This window comes from Schistocerca nitens, chromosome 7 (assembly GCF_023898315.1).
Source record: "Schistocerca nitens isolate TAMUIC-IGC-003100 chromosome 7, iqSchNite1.1, whole genome shotgun sequence".
Taxonomy (NCBI): domain Eukaryota; kingdom Metazoa; phylum Arthropoda; class Insecta; order Orthoptera; family Acrididae; genus Schistocerca; species Schistocerca nitens.
Window position 1 is genome coordinate 177,442,299 of NC_064620.1, and position 15,733 is coordinate 177,458,031.

Genomic DNA, 15,733 nt, shown 5'->3' on the forward strand with positions numbered 1-15,733 from the left:
CTGATTTAATTCGATTTCATTTCATTATCCTTGTTTTACTTTTGTTTATGTTCATCCGGATCACTTTACCGAAAACTCGCGGTTTCACTTGCTTGTGAATCAAGATCAGCTACAGGAGTTTCATCGAAAAGTTCAAATAATTTTCTCAATCTTTTATTGTTTTTTTTAATTGAATCACAAAACATAGATAAATAGGAACAATGTTATTTCAATATACATTGGACAATATTCATGTAGTAATCTTCTACGGACATGGGTAGAAAAACGAAAACAAAAATAAAAATGATAATCGGTTTTCGAACATGGGGAGCAAAAGTGTAAAGCCGCGGCGCTAACCACTGTTACACTGCTTCGACTGAACTATGTACTCGCTGAAAGCCACATAAAGCGCCTCAAAAACATTTACCTTCGTTTTCTCAGAAACTGTCGAGTATCTGCATATAAGCTGAGACAGGTGTTTGCTTCTTTTGAACCCTCTTCCACTCAGCGAAATTTTTGGGAAATAGGGTTATGGCACTTAGCGTGTTCTCCATGTAAGTCACACACAACCTGATACGTGTCGCCACTGAAAAATAAATTTTAACGGAATTCACAGGCGAATGGTTCAGATGTAAATCCTTATAGTTGATAACGACCCAAGGGATGGGATTAACCATTACTTGTGCAACAACTTGTGGTTAAGAAAGTCACTTGTTTGGTAGCTCCAGACATCTACGACAGATAAGAGAATGGCAGAGCAATGCTTTGAATCATCGTGTTTTTTGGGATTTGAGGGGGGGGGTGTCATGTAATGGGACGATGACTTTTTACTGGGCTGTAGCCTTAGCAGGGGTTCTTGTACTGTCGCCTATAAGACTGCTGCATCGCCAAAGCAGGGTGTTCTAACAAAGAATAGGCTGTGAAACAGGAGTGTCTTGCTTTACAGTATAATGTAAAATGCGTTTGACGTGTATGTGAGGAATCGGTCGGAGATCTACTGACACCATGGCTTCATTCGTGGCTGCAGATTTCCGATAATATTTATAATATGTCACTAAAAATAACATTTTTGTGATATGGCTGCAATTGCTCTTATCACGATCGTACCATTGTTCATATTAGATACCTACGCTCCAGTAATCGTTGTTTTCATTAATCCGCATAATAGTTTAACGTAGCTCTCCTCGCTGATCTATCCGATGCAAGTGTCTTCATCTGTACATAACGACTGCGTTTACTTAACTCTATTTCCTAGCATCAAGCAATGGTCCCACCTCTATATTTTTACCTGTAGCTTTTCCACCCATTGTCAATTTAACCACTGATCTTTACTTTTTGATGCATCCTACCTACGTATCATTAATTATGCAACTATATCTTATTCATAATTCTCTGCCCAGTTTTCTTTTGATCTTTGCCTTGTATCACCGTTATTCGACAAGTGCTCTGCGTTCTTCTAAGGAACAAATCGTGTGTCCAGATCTACGCACTCTTCCTCTTCAAACGTCCTTCAACTTTGGATTATGGAATACTTGCCGCTGTATGAAGTTAAGAGCGTATTCACGGAAACTTTAATTGAACTAGGGTAGTCATGTACTTAACATTACGAAAATAATGCCAGTCTTGGTCGATACCATCTGGTCAATCTGCCCCTCTCTTGATAATTTTCTAAGAAACCTAAATTCCCAATAGATGTGTGCCTAGTGTAGCCAAGAGAATACCGTACTACACAAATCATACACCTGACTCGCCGAACTTGGATCGTAGCACTATTCATACCGAAAAGATGTCAGTGTCAACCCCTGCACCACATTAGTCAGTCTCTAGAAAATGCATTTGCATGGCTATTATTTTTATACAACATCCGAATAATACGAAATACGTTCAGTGCAGTAGCCTCACTAAGCAGAAGACGTGCTCCACGATGCTCCGCATTTTACGTCTTTATTGTGAGATGTAGTGATGCTACAGTGTTCACATTTGGTGTGCTAGCGTAGAAGATGACAAGAAACCAGATTCATGAATAATCCGTGAAGTTATTACGTTTATTTTCTTCTATTTAGATACTATCTGTACCCACGGCTGCACTCCCATATCAATAGCTTTGCTATCATGAGTGATGGTAAGTAAACAAGCTACACAAAGTGATCAAAAGTATCCGGACACCCCCAAAACATATTTTTTCGTATTAGCTGCATTGTGCTGCCACCTACTGCCAGGTAGTACATATCAGCGACCTCAGTAGTCATTGGACATCGTGAGAGAGCAGAATGGGGCGCTTCGCGAAACTCGCGGACTTCGAACGTGGTCAGGTGATTGGTTGTCACTTGTGTCATACGTCTGTACGCGAGATTTCCACACTTCTAAACATCCCTAGGTCCACAGTTTCCGATGTGATAGTGAAGTGGAAACGGGAAGGGACATGTACAGCACAAAAGCGTAAAGGCCGACCTCGTGTGTTCTCTGACAGAGATCGCCGACAGCTGAAGAAGTTCGTAATGTGTAATAGGCAGACATCTATCCAGACCATCACACAGGAATTCCAAACTGCATCAGGATCCACTGCAACTACTATGTCAGTTAGGCGGGAGGTGAGAAAACTTGGATTTCATGGTCGAGCGGCTGCTCATAAGCCACACATCACGCCGGGAAATGCGAAACTACGCCTCGCTTGGTTTACGGAGCGTAAACATTGTACGATTGAACAGTGGAAAAACGTTGTGTGGAGTGACGAATCACGGTACACAACGTGGCGATCCGATGGCAGGGTGTGGGTATGGCGAATGCCCGGTGAACGTCATCTGCCAGGGTGTATAGTGCCAACAGTAAAATTCGGAGGCGGTGGTGTTTTTCATCGAGGGGGCTTGCACCCCTTGTTGTTTTGCGTGGCACTATCTCAGCACAGGCCTAAGTTGATGCTTTAAGCACCTTCTTGCTTCCCTTTGTTAAAGAGCCATTCGGGGATGGTGAATTCATCTTCCAACACGATCAAGCACCTGTTCATGGTTCAAAAATGGTTCAAATGGCTCTGAGCACTATGGGACTCAACTGCTGTGGTCATTAGGCCCCTAGAACTTAGAACTACTTAAACCTAACGAACCTAAGGACATCACACACATCCATGCCTGAGGCAGGATTCGAACCTGCGACCGTAGCAGTCGCACAGTTCCGGACTGCGCGCCTAGAACCGCGAGACCACCGCGGCCGGCGCACCTGTTCATAATTCACAGCCTGTGGGGGAGTTGATACAAGACAATAGCATCCCTGTAATGGACTGACCTGCACAATGCCGTGACCTGAATCCTATAGAACACCTTTGGAATGTTTTGAAACGCCGACTTCGTGCCAGGCCTCACCGACCGACATCGATACCTCTCCTCAGTGCAGCACTTTGTGACGAATGGGCTGCCTTTTCCCTCCAAGAAACCTTCCAGCACCTGATTGAACGTATGCCTGCGAGAGTGGAAGCTGTCGTCAATGCTAAGGGTGGGCCAACACCATATTGAATTCCAGCATTATAGATGGAGGGCGCCACGAACTTGCAAGTCATATTCAGTGTGGTGTCCGGATACTTTTGATCATATAGTGTACTTTACGTGCAATAACATGAGTTGCGCTCATGTGTCTGCCTGTTTAGGTAAGCATAGCTCGTGATGTGCCCCCTGCTCTTGCCCGTTCCAAGCTATCCTAAAGCACAACGCGTGCATTGTGCAACAAATAGTAGAAAGTATGGATTAAACACAATGAAGATTAAGTTGTTGATGGTCTTTAGCAGTCAGCCACAAACTTGTATCAGGTTACTTTATTCAAAAAGTACCGTTACCAGGTTAGAATTTTTACAATTCATCATCAGACGGTTTTTTCTGTGCTTTCATCAGTACAGATTATACATTGGTTTCCTGTGTTTTGCTCTAGGATAAACAATAACTTACAAATAATAAACGTGTAACCAAAATGGTTGCGCTACATATTTTTGTTGGAATGCAACTTCCGTGAAATGTCCATCTGGCCCATTTGTATTATGAGTTTTCTTGCAGTGAAACAAATTCTCAAAGACGTTTGTGTTCTCACAGTCACAAACGCACTGTATTGTAAACCACTTTCGTTCGGTTGCAAACGAATTTTCGATGTGCACCACATGTTTTGATTTATAGCATACGAAAACAAGTTCATAGTTCGCAAAGTACATGATTGTCAAAGATGCTACAATGCAATGATACAAAGATACGGCATTTTGGGGGGAGGGGAGGGAAACGTAAATTACTGTTATGTTAGATTGAAGTAGTTTTTTACATTAAATCTAGGGCATTAAATGCTGACAGGAGCGATAAATACATAGGATTTTGTGAATTACAGCACTACAAACTAATTTCGTACAACGCTAGAGGTACAAGCGTGAGCAAGAAGAGTGTGAATTCTTAAGCGCTATCTGAACGTCGATGATGATAATACGTTAGAATTTATTAGTATTTAGTGCCATAAACAATAGTGACTATTGTAGGTACATACAGTACTATAACATTTGTTACTTGATCTGCAGATAGGTGTACAGATATTATTTATATTGGAGCACAGAAAGTACTTCCTGGAAGTTTTTCTGGAAAGGAGTGTTAGCAAATTCAGTCGGCTCATTAAGGACGTTGACACGGGAAGTGTTTTTGTGTGTGTGTATTTCTTTTTCCTCTAATATATTCATAGTGGCTCTGTTTTGTGCTAAATGTAATATTTTCATCTTTCTTTCAGCGTTTCTCACTGAATGGTTTTCTTCTGCAGTGTGGGCTGAAAATGTAGATTTATTCAAGTTTCCAAGCCTAATCTCAAAAGTTGTACCTGTCCGACCAATGTAGAATTTTAGGCATGTATCACATTGGAGCTTGTACATTCCTGATTTACTGTAGCGGGCCTTGGAAAGATTTACACCATGGATCACTTTTTGCTGTAATGTATTGTTAGTAGAGAAGCTGATATTAATATTCTTCTTTTTAAATAAGTTTGCAAGTTGGTATGATATTGGGCCTCTGTATGGAATAACAGTTATAAATACTAAATCAGATAGGGGTAATGCAGGAGTAGGTTTAATAATGAGTAAGTGCGGATAATCTACTATGAACTGCATAGTGAACGCTTTATTGTTGCCAAGATAGACACGAAGCCCACTCTAATCACAGTAGTACAAGTTTATATGCCAACTAGCTCTGCAGATGAGGAGGAGATTGAGAAAATGTATGACGAGATAAAAGAAATTATTCAGATAGTTAAGGGAGCCGAAAACTTAATAGTCATGGGTGACTGGAACTCGGTAGTAGGAAAAGGATGAGAAGGAAACGTAGTAAGTGAATATGGAATTGGAGCAAGGAATGAAAGAGTAAGCCGCCTGGTAGAATTTTGCACAGAGCATAACTTAATCATAGCTACCATCTGGTTTAAGTACCGCGAGAGAAGGCTGTATGCGTGGAAGAGACCTGGGGACACTGGAAGGTTTCAGATTGATTATATAAGTGTTTGATAGAGAGTTAGGAACCAGATTTTAAACAGAAAGACACTTCCAGGGGCAGGTGTGGACTGTGACCACAATTTATTGGTTATTAACTGCAGATTAAAACTGAAGAATCTGCAAAAAGGCAGGAATTTCGGGAGATGGTACCTGGATAAACTGAAAGAAACAGAGATTGTACAGGGTTTCAGAGGGAGTATTAGGGAACGTTTGACAAGATCACGGGAAAGGAATACAGTAGAAGAAGAATGGGTAGCTTTGAGAGATGAAATAGTGAAGGCAGCAGAGGATCCAGCAGGTAAAAAGAATAGGGCTAGTAGAAATCCTTGGGTAACGCAAGAGATATTGAATTTAATCGATGAAAGGAGAAAATTTAGAAATGCAGTAAATTAAGCAGGTGAAAGAGAATACAAACGTCTAAAAAATGAGATTGATACGAAGTGAAAAAATGGCTAAACAGGAAAGGCTAGAGGATAAATGTGAGAATGTAGAAGCATATATCACTAGGGGTAAGAGAGATACTGCCCGCACAAAAATTAAAGAAACCTTTGGAGAAAACAGAACCACCTGCATGACTGTCAAGTGCTCAGATGAAAAACCAGTCCTAAGCAAAGAAGGGAAAGCAGAAAGGTGGAAAGAGTAGATAGAGGGTCTATACAAGTGACATTCTCTTGAGGGCAATATTATGGAAATGGAAGAGGACTTAGAGGAAGAATAGAAGGGAGATATGATACTGCGTGAAGAATTTGACAAAGCACTGAAAGAACTAAGTCGAAAAAGGCCCCAGGAACAGACAACATTCCGTTAGAGCTACTGTTAGCCTTGGGAGAACCAGCCATAACAAAACTCTTCCATCTGATGAGCAAGATGTATGGGACAGGCGAAATACCCTCAGATTTCAAGAAGAATGTCATAATCCCAGTTCCAAAGAAAGTAGGTGCTGACAGATGTGAAAATTACCAAACTATCAGTTCAATAACTCACCGCTGCAAAATACTAACACGAACCCCTTACAGAACAATGGTAAAACCCCTAGAAGCCGACATCGGGGAAGATCAGTTTGAATTCCGGAGAAATGTAGGGACACGGCTGCTCATTGAAGGTAGGTTAAGGGAAGGCAAACCTACGTTTATAGCGCTTGTAGACGTAGAGAAAGCTTTAGAAAATGTTGACTGGAATACTCTCTTTCAAATTCTATAGGTGGCAGGAGTAAAATACAGGGACTGAAAGGCTATTAACAATTTTTACAGAAACCATGTGGCAGTTACAAGAGTCGAGGGGCACGAAAAGGAAGCAGTGTTTTAGAGGGGAGTGAGACAGGGTTGTAGCCTATCCCCGATGTTATTCAGTCTGTATGTTGAGAAAGCAGTAAAGGAAACAAAAGAAATATTCGGAGTAGGAAATAAAATCCATGGAGAAGAAATTAAAACTTTGATGTTCGCCGATGACATTGTAATTCTGTCAGAGACAGCAAAGCACCTGGAAGAACAGTTCAACGGAATGGACGGTTTCTTGAAAGGAGGATATAAGATGAACAACAAGAAAAGCAAAATGAAGATAACAGAATGTAATCGAATTAAATCAGGTCATACTGAGGGAATTAGATTAGGAAATGAGACACTTAAAGTAGTAGATCTGTTCTGTTATTTGGGGAGCAAAATAACTCATGATGGTCGACGTAGAGAGGATGTAAAAAAGACTGGCAATGGCAAGAAAAGCGTGTTTGAAGGAGAGAAATTTGTTAAGATTGAGTGTAGGTTTAAGTGTCAGGAAGTCCTTTGCGAAAGTATTTGTAACGAGTGTAGCCATGTATGGAAGTGAAACATGGACGATAAACAGTTTAGACAGGAAGAGAATAGAAGTCTCTGAAGTGTGGTGCTGCAAAACAGTGCAGAAGATTAGATGGGTAGATCACGTAACTATGGAGGAGGTGCTGTATAGAATTTGATAGAAGAGGAATTTGTGGCACAACTAGATTAGAAAAAGGGGTTGTTTGGTAGGACATGTTCTGAGGCATCAAGGGATCACCAATTTAGTACTGGAGGGCAGCGTGGAGGGTAAAAATCGTAGAGGGAGACCAAGAGATGAATACACTAAACAGATTCAGAAGGATGGAGGTTGCAGCAGTTACTCGGACATGAAGATGCTTGCACAGATAGAGTAGAATGTAGAGGTGCGTCAAACCAGTCTCTGGAGTGAAGACCACAGCAACAGCGTGCGATAACAGGAGACTGGTTTGTTTTGGACTGGATGCTGTGTGAACTGCTGTTCTGTGGAGTTGTGGCTTTTGTTTTTATTTTGCTGTCGAGTTTGTCTGTTATTATAGGATCATGCCCATTATTGTCGACAACTGTTTGAGTTAAACAGATTTCATTTTGTTGATCTGTGTGATTCATAGGTACTTTTTGCATTCGGTGTACCATGGCTCTGAAATAACGTAGCGCATATCAAGCAATAAAATCGTTTTCTCGAATTTGTTAAAGAGCAAAGAGCAAACTGCTTTTTCAGAGAGTAAATATTTTTCCGTTATTCCCTTAATATTCTTCTAATGAATATGTATCTTTTACTGTACACTTCCTAAAGATGCTTCTGTTCTTCCTCAAGGTTCAGGCTATCTCCATGTCAAATTTCATCGAAATCAGCTCAGCCGATTTGTCGTGAAAACATAACAAATGGCTCTGAGCACTATGGGACTTAACATCTGTGGTCATCAGTCCCCTAGAACTTAGAACTACTTAAACCTAACTAACCTAAGGACATCACACACATTCATGCCCGAGGTAGGATTCGAACCAGCGACCGTATCGGTCACGCGGTTCCAGACTGAAGCGCCTAGAACCGCACGGCCACACCGGCCGGCTGAAAACATAACAGACAGAGTTACTTTCGCATTTACAATATTAGTATGCATAACACTTTCAGTTACGATATCATTTTTTTTTGTAATCTTAATTTGATGAAATAAAGTCTATACTGTGCCCCAAGCTACGCTCAAGTAACCTGTGAGATCCCCTTGAAAATTCGTCTGGTAGTTTTGGAGATTGGCTTGTTTAAAAGGACAAACATACAGAGAAGACGGGTTTTGTAACAGTTTAAATTACGGTACCTTCTTTTGGGTGACACAATGCAAGCGCGTTTGCATGCATGCATTCAGCATTTTGACTGTTACACTGTTTATTAATGTACCAGCATTTCACATTTGGTATGAGTTTTCTCGTGCTTTCATCCAACTTTGAACTTCCAACGTTTATCAGTTAAAAATGTTGCCTAGACAAATACATTCTCGAAATTTTATTAGTCTACATTAATTATTTTTTGTTGTTGGGAATTTTTTTCCCTCAGTGTTGGACTAATGGGGGATGTTAAACGCATTCAGGGAGGAGCAGCACTATTGGTCACAGCTCTGTTCGACTCCTCATTGAATGCCACGGTGATACGGAAGAAACTGGATTGGCAGACACGGGAAAATAGACGGAAAATATGTCGGGAAAGCCCACTTCCAAAGTTGCAAGAGCCAGCTCTAAATGGTGAATGTAGGAATTTCTTACAAAGCTTACATGTCGCTCCCGTAGGGGTCGTGAGGACGGTATCAGATTAATTATAGCGCGCAGAGAGGGACTGAAACAATCGTTTTTTCCGCGCTCTTTACTTAAATGGAATTGGTAGACGTCCTAATGAATGGTACAGTAGGACGTAGCCTCTACCAAACATTACTCTGCGTTTTGTGAAGTGTGGATGTAGGTGTCGATGTAGATACAGCCTTTCGAGTTCCGTCTATTTTAAAGGAGAATGTGCAGCCACTTCCGCGTGTATGTTTTCGCGAGTCAGAAGTACATCTGCCTCGGGGGTGGGATGGAGCGCCGGCTGCCGCTAAATCGAAAGTTGCGGGGGCATCGATCTAACCCGCGACAACCAAACATAGAGGCTAATAATGACATCCGGCTGGTGGGGAACGTGACTCTTTTGTGGTGGCTGGTCCAGCGGCAGATTGCGTCCGCGCAGGTATTCGGGTGAGGAGAGGCAGCGGCTAATGGGCGGTACAGTTAGCCGCTTTGACAGCTAAACGCCAGCAGGCCCCCGCGGCCGGCTGCGTTCGCTGCGCCGCTTCTTGCCGGCTCCTCTTATAAGCTCTGTGTTCTGTCCTCACGTAGCGACGTTAGTCACGCCGAGATTGACAAGCGTGTGCGGAGGAAGCTCCGGAGGCCCACACTGTGGCTGCCGCTTCGCTTCACTCTTAGGGCGGCAGAGACGTGCGTTTATCACCTGCTGGAATGCTTTCATCTGTGTAGCCTGCCATACGGGGATCGTCCATTATGTATCTGAAAAGGGCGTCTTGGGAATAGTGGCAATGGATTTCTCGTGCAAAAATAAGAAGGAGATGTCTCGGCAGTGTGTGTGTTTCAGTTGCTTGCTGAAAGCTAATTTACTGTTGTAGTATGTGTTCTGTTGCCTGCGTGAAGCTGTTCTTGCAGGCGACCTACTTGACTGGCCCGCCAGACAATGCAAATGTAGTACTACATCACTGTACACTGAGGCGATGAACGTCATGGGATAGCGATATGCACATATCCAGGTGGCGGTATTATGCGTACACGAGATGGAAAACGGCAGTGAATTGGCGGAGCTCTCACTTGTACTCAGGTGAGTCATGTGAAAAGGTTTCCGACGTGATTATGGCCGCACGTCTGTAATTAACAGACTTTGAACGCGGAATGGTAGTTGGAGGTTTCATTCGGAAATCATTAGGGAATTTAATATTCCGAGATCCACAGTGTCAAGAGTGTGCCGCGAGTACGAACCTTCAGGGATTACCTCTCACCACGGACAACAAAGTAACCGACCGCCTTCACGTAAAAACCGAATGCAGCGGCTAGCGTAGAGCTCTCAGTGCCAACAGACAAACAACGCCGCTTGAGATAACCCCAGAAATCAATGTGGGGCGTAAGAGGAACGTATCCGTTAGGACAGTGCGACGAAATTTGGTGTTAATTGGTCATGGCAGCAGACGACCGGCGCGACTGTCTTAGCTGTTGTTGTTGTGGTCTTCAGTCCTGAGACTAGTTTGATGCAGCTCTCCATGCTACTCTATCCTGTGCAAGCTTCTTCATCTCCCAGTACCTACTGCAACCTACATCCTTCTGAATCTGCTTAGTGTATTCATCTCTTGGTCTCCCTCTACGATTTTTACCCTCCACGCTGCCCTCAAATGCTAAATTTGTGATGCCTTGATGCCTCAAAATAAGTCCTACCAACCGATCCCTTCTTCTAGTCAAGTTGTGCCACAAACTTCTCTTCTCCCCAATCCTATTCAATACCTCCTCATTAGTTACGTGATCTACCCATCTTATCTTCAGCATTCTTCTGTAGCACCACATTTCGAAAGCTTCTATTCTCTTCTTGTCCAAACTGGTTATCGTCCATGTTTCACTTCCATACAGGGCTACACTCCATACAAATACTTTCAGAAACGACTTCCTGACACTTAAATCTGTACTCGATGTTAACAAATTTCTCTTCTTCAGAAACGCTTTCCTTGCCATTGCCAGTCTACATTTTATATCCTCTCTACTTCGACCATCATCAGTTATTTTGCTCCCCAAATATCAAAACTCCTTTACTACTTTGTCTCATTTCCTAATCTAATACCCTCAACATCACCCGACTTAATTCGACTACATTCCATTATCCTCGTTTTGCTTTTGTTGATGTTCATCTTATATCCTCCTTTCAAGACACTGTCCATTCCGTTCAACTGCTCTTCCAAGTCCTTTGCTGTCTCTGACAGAATTACAATGTCATCGGCGAACCTCAAAGTTTTTACTTCTTCTCCATGAATTTTAATACCTACTCCGAATTTTTCTTTTGTTTCCTTTACTGCTTGCTCAATATACAGATTGAATAACATCGGGGAAAGGCTACAACCCTGTCTCACTCCTTTCCCAACCACTGCTTCCCTTTCATGCCCCTCGACTCTTATAACTACCATCTGGTTTCTGTACAAACTGTAAATAGCCTTTCGCTCCTTGTATTTTACCCCTGCCACCTTCAGAATTTGAAAGAGAGTATTCCAGTTAACGTTGTCAAAAGCTTTCTCTAAGTCTACAAATGCTAGAAACGTAGGTTTGCCTTTTCTTAATCTTTCTTCTAAGATAAGTCGTAAGGTTAGTATTGCCTCACGTGTTCCAACATTTCTACGGAATCCAAACTGATCTTCCCCGAGGTCCGCTTCTACCAGTTTTTCCATTCGTCTGTAAAGAATTCGCGTTAGTATTTTGCAGCTGTGACTTATTAAACTGATAGTTCGGTAATTTTCACATCTGTCAACACCTGCTTTCTTTGGGATTGGAATTATTATATTCTTCTTGAAGTCTGTGGGTATTTCGCCTGTCTCATACATCTTGCTCACCAGATGGTAGAGTTTTGTCATGACTGGCTCTCCCAAGGCCATCAGTAGTTCTAATGGACTGTTGTCTACTCCCGGGGCCTTGTTTCGACTCAGGTCTTTCAGCGCTCTGTCAAACTCTTCACGCAGTATCGTATCTCCTATTTCATCTTCATCTACATCCTCTTCCATTTCCATAATATTGTCCTCAAGTACATCGCCCTTGTATAAACCCTCTATATACTCCTTCCACCTTTCTGCCTTCCCTTCTTTGCTTAGAACTGGGTTGCCATCTGAGCTCTTGATATTCATACAAGTGGTTCTCTTCTCTCCAAAGGTCTGTTTAATTTTCCTGTAGGCAGTATCTATCTTACCCCTAGTGAGACAAGCCTCTACATCCTTACATTTGTCCTCTAGCCAGCCCTGCTTAGCCATTTTGCACTTCCTGTCGATCTCATTTTTGAGACGTTTGTATTCCTTTTTGCCTGGTTCATTTACTGCATTTTTATATTTTCTCTTTTCATCAATTAAATTCAGTATTTCTTATGTTACCCAAGGATTTCTATTAACCCTTGTCTTTTTACCTACTTGATCCTCTGCTGCCTTCACTACTTCATCCCTCAGAGCTACCCATTCTTCTTCTACTGTATTTATTTCCCCCATTCCTGTCAATTGTTCCCTTATGGTCTTCCTGAAACTCTCTACAACCTCTGGTTCTTTCAGTTTATACAGGTCCCATCTCCTTAAATTCCCACCTTTTTGCAGTTTCTTCAGTTTCAATCTGCAGTTCATAACCAATAGATTGTGGTCAGAATCCACATCTGCCCCTAGAAATGTCTTACAATTTAAAACCTGGTTCCTAAATCTCTGTCTTACCATTATATAATCTATCTGATACCTTTTAGTATCCCCAGGATTCTTCCAGGTATACAACCTTCTTTTATGATTTTTGAACCAAGTGTTAGCTATGATTAAGTTATGCTCTGTGCAAAATTCTACAAGGCGGCTTCCTCTTTCATTTCTTCCCCCCCAATCCATATTCACCTACTATGTTTCCTTCTCTCCCTTTTCCTACTGACGAATTCCAGTCACCCATGACTATTAAATTTTCGTCTCCCTTCACTACCTGAATAATTTCTTTTATCTCGTCATACATTTTATCAATTTCTTCATCATCTGCAGAGCTAGTTGGCATATAAACTTGTACTACTGTAGTAGGCATGGGCTTTGTGTCTATCTTGGCCACAATAATGCGGTCACTATGCTGTTTGTAGTATCTAACCCGCACTCCTATTTTTTTTATTCATTATTAAACCTACTCCTGCATTACCCCTATTTGATTTTGTATTTATAACCCGGTAATCACCTGACCAAAAGTCTTGTTCCTCCTGCCACCGAACTTCACTAATTCCCACTATATCTAACTTAAACCTATCCATTTCCCTTTTTAAATTTTCTAACCTACCTGCCCGATTAAGGGATCTGACGTTCCACGCTTCGATCCGTAGAATGCCAGTTTTCTTTCTCCTGATAACGACGTCCTCTTGAGTAGTCCCCGCCCGGAGATCCGAATGGGGGACTATTTTACCTCCGGAATATTTTACCCAAGAGGACGCCATCATCATTTAATCATACAGTAAAGCTGCATGTCCTCGGGAAAAATTACGGCTGTAGTTTCCCCTTGCTTTCAGCCGTTCGCAGTACCAGCACAGCAAGGCCGTTTTGGTTAATGTTACAAGGCCAGATCAGTCAATCATCCAGACTGTTGCCCCTGCAACTACTGAAAAGGCTGCTGCCCCTCTTCAGGAACCACATGTTTGTCTGGCCTGTCAACAGATACCCCTCCGTTGTGGTTGCACCTACGGTACGGCCATCTGTATCGCTGAGGCACGCAAGCCTCCCCACCAACGGCAAGGTCCATGGTTCATGGGGGGGGGGGGGGGTCTTTGCTAACAGTGCGAAATTGTCTGCAACGCCTCTCCTGGGCTCGTGACCTCGGTCGGATCCTAGACGCTTGGAAAACGGTGTCCTAGTCATATGAGTACCAATGATGGTAAGAGTTGATGGTAGGATTCGAGTGAGGCGCGGACCCAACAAAGCAATGGCCACAAGTCGTCAACAAAACACTGTGCAATCTGGTGGTGGCTCCATAATGGTGTGGTCTGTGTCTAAATAGAGTGAACTGGGTCTTGGTTATGTTTCGCTACTTGATGACCATTTGTAGCCATTCATGGACGTCATGTATCCAAGCAACGATGGAATTTTCATGGATAACAATGCGACATGTCAGGGGGCTACAATTAGTCGCGTTTGGTTTGAAGAACATTCTGGATAATTCGAGATAATGATTTGGCCACTCAGATCAAAAATGGTTCAAATGGCTCTGAGCACTATGGAACTTAACATCTATCGTCATCAGTCCCCTAGAACTTAGAACTACTTAAACCTAACTAACCGAAGGACATCACACAACACCCAGTCATCACGAGGCAGAGAAAATCCCTGACCCCGCCGAGAATCGAACCCGGGAACCCGGGCGTGGGAAGCGAGAACGCTACCGCACGACCATGAGCAGCGGACGCCACTCAGATCGCTCGACATGAATCCCATCGAACATTTGTGGGACATAATCGAGAGGTAAGTCCGTGCACAAAATCCTGCACCTCCAAGACCTTCGCAATTATGGAAGGCTATAGAGGCAGCATGGCTGAATATTTCTGCAGGAGACTTCCAACTATTTGGTGAGTCCATGACAGGTCGAGTTGCTGATGTACGCTGGGGAAAAGAAGGCCCGACACGATATTAGGATTTCCGTCACTTCAGTATGTGTGTGTAATGACTATCCTACTGTTTAGACAATGTTATACGCGACACGAGGAATCCTTTGGTATGATACCGCATCTTTAGAGGCAGAGTGTGATGTCACGCCGTAGTGGTTTTGCAGAGGAAGTCCATAATGCGTATATGGGAGAGTAGTAGTAGATGGAAGCCATTTTTTGTGCATAAAATGGAGACTGCATTATGCAGGGAAGATAATCTGCGGTGGTATTCCGTTGCCTTCCGCAGTTCTGGAGGCCGCCCCTAACATGGGATACAGACGCCTTTTGCAGCCGCCCGCTCCGGGTCAGACGCTGCATGAGAAGTATAGGCTGGAAAATGAAAGACCCCTAGCCCTCGAAACCTAATAGCGTCAGGGTCGGAAAAGAACAAGAGCTGGCCGAGGGTGGCCAGATAGGAAAGATAAAAGTGAGGAGCCTGGCATAAGTAAGTGGAAGCAATGCCAGGACTCAGCTCGGGGCCCCGTGGTCGCCAGCCACGTATCACTAGGTGTGACTCCCTGGACAGAGTAAAAAATGAAGAGGTACTGAAAAGAGTGGGAGAGAAAAGACAGTTACTAGATGTAATAAAGAGAAGAAAAAGAAATTGGATTCGGCATATATTAAGAAAGAATGACGGACTGATAAAAACAGTTTTAGAAGGTTATGTAGAAGGGAAAAGGAAGCGAGGAAGGAAGAGATTCCAGATACTGGATGACATGATGGACGGTACAACATACAGCAGCCTTAAGAAGGAAGCAATGGATCGCAGAAAATGGAGAGGCTAAGGACCTGCTAATATAGCAGATAACTGATGATGAGTAGTAGATGGACAAGAAGTTTCGATCAATAAAAGCAAATGAAAGACAGTGGCACACCTTCTTCCTTCCTGCCTGCTAGAGGTAATGTGTTCTCCTCAACACGTCTTCGGAAGCACACAGTTCCATGACGCATAGCGTCTTCCTCAGGCTTTAAGACACAATAGTTTGTGGTGAAACGATCGTACGCGATTAATGGCAGGGAGACGCTTTTGGGGTTGCTCGGGCGTCTGGTGCCAGTTAT